Genomic DNA, 5,365 nt, shown 5'->3' with positions numbered 1-5,365 from the left:
TCTTCAATCTTCCAGATCCCCCATCCCAAGCAGAGTTCAATAAGTATTTGATGAATGGAAGGAGAAATGGGATTTCTGTTTTGTCTTGAACACTAATTATTGATTCACCTCCTACAGGTTCAGGGGATGGTGGGCTCATTCCTATGAGAGACCCATAAGGTACTTATGATCTAATTGAGAGAAAGAAATTTCTAAGGCAGCATATTCCAGGGCCCAAATAAGGGAACCAATTAGCACCTACCCCAGAGGAAGGACTGGGTAGGTCCAGGAGACCTCCTAACTTAGGTAAGATTTAAGTTAGGTAGTAAAGGAAGGAAAGGTCTTAATTAAGTGGGGAGAGCATTAGGAGGTTGAAAGCAATTTTAGCAAATATGTGGGAGAAGGAATATAAATACTTCCTTGAACTGTCTAGTGTTTGGTAGGTTTCTGTCTGATATACCTCATGAGGTAGTTGGAATTATTATCCTTATTTTAGAGATTGAACTGAGGCACCGAAAGGATAGGTTACCTACCCATGGTCACACAGCTAGTAAATAGATCTGAGATTCAACCAATTACTTTTTTTTTTCTTTAAGAGGTTTTTGCCATAGGACTCGTGAGCTCATCAGAGAGAGAGAAAGAGACTGTGAGAAGGAAGGTGAAAAATCACTGCCTGTTGGGATGGCCGTGCCACAATCCCTTCTCCTCCATTCTCCTCCTGGATCTTGGGCATTCTCATCGTTGGAGCTTGAGCACACACGCACATGCACTCAGTGTAGTTTTCAAGCCACAGGGTCTAGGACTTAAACCATGGTCAGCCATGTTGCAGTCCAGCAATGTAACCTCTGTGCCATTTGCTGGCCCCAGGATTCAACCAGTTCTTAACTGTTATGCTGTAGTGCCTCTCTCTACAAAAATCTTGCCTAGGTTGAATTAAAGTCTTTTAAATCCTGTTAAAGGAATCTTGAGACTACTCTTGTTTGTTTGTTTGCTTGTTTGTTTGTTTGAAATCACTGGAATGAGAGAGACAGAGAGAGGGAAAGTGAGAAATCACCCCCCAGGGAAGATGGCCATGCCACTATCTCTTCTCTTCCATTCTTCTCTTGGGATTTTTGGGATGTATGCACACATGCCCGGCATGATTTTCAAGCCATCAGGCCCGGGACTTGAGCTGTGGTTGGACATATGAGAGTTCAGCTCCTTAATCACATGCTGCCTGCTGCCACCTCCTTTTTAGAAAAACAAACAAACAACTTATTTTGATCAAATAGCAGTAATTATTTATTTCATTATTTTTTTAAGAGAGATTTTTGCTATAGAGCCTGTGCTCTCAGTGGAGAGACAGAGACAGAAAGAAATCACCACCTCCCCAGAGGAATGGTCATGCTTTAATCAGTTCTCCTCCATTCTCCTCTCAGGATTTTGGGTATGTATACACACATGCCTGGCATGAGTTTCAAGCTGCTGGGTTTGGGACTTGAACTCTGGTCAACTATGTGGAAGTCCACCAATGTAACCATTCCACCATCTGCTGGTCTGTAGTAATTTCACTATCTTAAACATTTATCTTTACTTTGTGTTGGGGACATTAAAAATCCTCTTTTAGTTATTTTGATACAGACAGTAAATAATAGTTACCCTACTGTGCTATAGAACACTAGAATCCATTCCTCTTATCTAACTAGTTTTGTATTTGTTAAACATTTTCCCTGTCCCCTTTGCCTTCCCTTTCCAGCCTAAGCATACTGTACCCCATAAATACATATAATTATTATGTGTTTGTTAATAATAAATGTTTTAGAACTTTTTAAAGAATAATTTTAGATTTACATAGAAGTTGCAACTGTAGCACCGAGAATTCATGTATACCCCTCAGCCAGTTTCACCTTATGTTAATATTTTACATAACCATGATTCTTTCACTAAAATTAAGACATCAATATTTGGTCCATTACTGTTAATTAAATTACAAACCTTCATCCTGTTTTACCAGTTTTTCAACTAATATCCTTTTCTTATTCAAGGATCCCATCAGATGTAGTCATTGTGCTTCCTTAGTCTCTGATCTGTCGGTTTCTCAGTTCTTCCTTGGTCTTGTGACCTTGACAATTATGAAGAGTACTGGCCAGGTGCTTTGTAGAATATCCCTCAGTTTTGGTTTGTTTGATGTTGTCCTAATAACTAGACTAGGATTATGAGTTTGGGGGGAAAATACCCCAGAGGTGAAATACTCTTCTCATTGAGTGATACCAGCAATACATGATGTCTACATATTGAATTACTGGTAATATTAACCTTGATTACCCAACCAAAGTAGTGTTTGTCCAGTTTCTCCACTATAATGTTACTATGTTTCCATTTCTATATGCATTTCTATTCTATACATTTTTTATGTGAGCTAAATTCAGCCCACACTGAAGGGAGAGGGTATTAAGCTCCATCTCATGAAAGAAGGGATTTATCTACACGTATTATTTGGAATCATTCTGTAAGAAATGATTCCTTTTCTCCCATTTATGTATTTGTTCAGCCATTTATTTATATAAGCATGAACTAATGTGTTTTATATTTTGGGTTATAATCCAATACTCTATTATTTATTCATTTTAAAAATCATGTTCTTCCTGTAGCTTTGAAAGATTTTTTAGTTTGAAAATCTATAATTTCTTATTGTGGGTTTATTTAAAGCAGGGACTATCTGAATTAAGTTCGGGTAGAAATTTTTTCAGGGATGTCTGTGCACTTTTCTACTCATTTTATAGATGAGAACATTGAAATTAAGTGTGTACAGGGAACCAACCATGCTTATACAGAATGTGTTGGAATCTTATACAGAAATTATATCTCTGAAACTCCCAGTGGTAGGTCTTCACTCTCTCCTTAAATACCTCTTGTCATATGAAGGTAATTAACTTACAAAAGCAGTCCTTTTTATAGAGTCTGACATATTCCTAGTGGGATTGTATTCATCAGGTACTAGGACTAGAAGAGAAAAGTGATATTTGGGAGAAGCAAGGTATCTTTTTTTTTCTTTCTTTCTTTTTTTTTGGAGAGATTTTTGCTATAGGGCACATGCACTCGCCAGACAGACAGAGAGAGACATTAGAGACAGAAAGTGAGAAATCACCCCCTGGGGGGATGGTCACGCCACAATCCCTTCTCCTCCATTCTCTTCTCGGGATCTTGGGCACACACGCACATGCGCCCGGTGTGAGTTTTAAGCCACCGGGTCCGAGACATGAACCGTGGTCGACTACGTGGGAGTCCAGTGACATAGCCATTACGCTAACTGCTGGTTCCCAAGGTATCTTGAAACAGTTGGAAAGAAAAGAGATTTGACTAAAGAGGAAGCAGTGACTGAGTCTAGGGTGGGACAGCTGAAAATTGGTATTTCCCTGGATCTTAGGGAAGCAGTTGTCTGTCAGACTTATATAGTGTGTGCAGAGAGAGAGAACCTGTAGTGACCCCCCACACACCCACACCCACCTAGCCGCTGTTCTTCCTCCCAGTGGACAACCTCCAGTTGTTGTATTACTCCTTTAGCCCATCCTCAAAACATCTTAGATAAAAACTAGATCCATTAAATCAACAAATATTTCTTGAGTACCTACTGTATAAGCTGAAACTTATTATAGTTGCCATGGGTGAGTGGAAGGGAACTGTGTATGTGTGCGTGTATGTATGTGTGTGTGTGTGTGTTTAGAGGGCAAAGAAAGATCATCAATTGTTCTTTTTATTTGGATTAAATTAAGTATTTCCCATTTCTTTTATTCCTGATTTCTTAAAAACACAGCTGTATCGAGACATAATTCATATAGCATACAATTTGCCTATTTAAAGTGTGCAGTTTAGTGGATTTTAGTATATTTATAATTGTGTAATATCATCAATTAATTTTAGTTCATGTTCATCACCTGAAGGAGAAACCACTTAGCAATCACTCCTGTTTCTCCCATCCCTTCCTCCAAGCCCTAAGTAACCACTAACCTACATTCTGTCTCTATGGATTTCCCTATTTTGAACTTTCATTTGAATGGAATCATATAGTATGTGGTCTTTTCGGACTGACTTCTTTCACTTAGAATGTTTTCAAATTTCATCCATGTTATAGCATATATATCAACATTTCATTCTTTTTAAAAATAACTATTTATTTAGTTATTATTTTTATATATTTTTTTGGAGAGGTTTTCGCTATAGGGCGCGTATGCTCACCAGCCAGACAGAGAGAGACAGAGAGACAGAAAGCGAGAAATCACCCCCCAGGGGAGATGGTCACGCCATAATCCCTTCTCCTCCATTCTCCTCTTGGGATCTTGGGCACGCACGCAGACGTGCCTGGCGTGAGTTTTAAGCCACCGGGTCCGGGATGTGAACCACGGTTGACTTTGTGGGATTACACTAACTGCTGGTCCCTATTTAGTTATTATTATTATTTTACAATTTGCCATAGGTCACATATGCCCACCAGAGAGAGAGAGTGATAAAACAAGCAGGCAACTCCAGGGCTCAAACCATGGGGGGCTGAGTGGGAGTCCAGTGACTTAACCACCGCACTACCTGCTGGTCCCACTTCATTCATTTTTTTTGCTGAATAATAATCTACTATATAGATATATTACATTTTGTTTATCCATTCATCTGCTGACAGCCATTCGTGTTGCTCTCACTTTTGGGCTATTGTAAGTGAATAATGCTCCTATAAATATTCATGTTCCAGTTTCTGTGTGAGCATGTATTTCTGTTTCCCTTGGGTATATATCTAGAAATGGAATTGCTGGAGCATATGGTACCTTGTGTTTAATCATTTGGGGAGTGGCAAAACTGTTTTTGAAAGAGCCTGGACAACTTTATGTTCCTACCAACAGTGTAGGAAGGTTCCCATTTCTCCACATCCTCCTCAGTACTTGCTATCTGACTTTCTGATTCTAGCTACCTTAGTATGTACAAAGTGGTATCTCATTATGATTTTGACTTTTAGCAATTGGTGAATAATGATGTTTGAGGATTCTTTTGTATGTTTATTAGTTTATTAGCATTCATATATCTCATTTGGAGACTTACATATTCAAATTCTTTATGTTTAAACTGCGTTATTTGTCTTTTTATTATTGAGTTATAAGAGTTATTATATATTCTAGATATGTGCCTTATTCTTTTGTCCTATCACTTGGCTGAGATCCACGTCTGTAGGGAAGTGTACAAAGCAGACCTTATCATCAAGATGATAGTGTTATAAGGCAGGAAATAGCCTCAAACACACACGCAAAAAAAACTAGAGATGTGAAGAAAGGACCTAAACTGACTTCCAGATTTGTAAGAATTCTGGCTACCCACAAACGCGTTCTCAGGCTAGGGGGAGAGGGTATATAGCTAGGCCAGTAGT

The sequence above is a fragment of the Tupaia chinensis genome, unplaced genomic scaffold (assembly GCF_000334495.1).
Source record: "Tupaia chinensis unplaced genomic scaffold, TupChi_1.0 Scaffold141414_1, whole genome shotgun sequence".
Taxonomy (NCBI): Eukaryota; Metazoa; Chordata; class Mammalia; order Scandentia; family Tupaiidae; genus Tupaia; species Tupaia belangeri.
Note: the sequence above shows the minus strand (reverse complement) of the source record.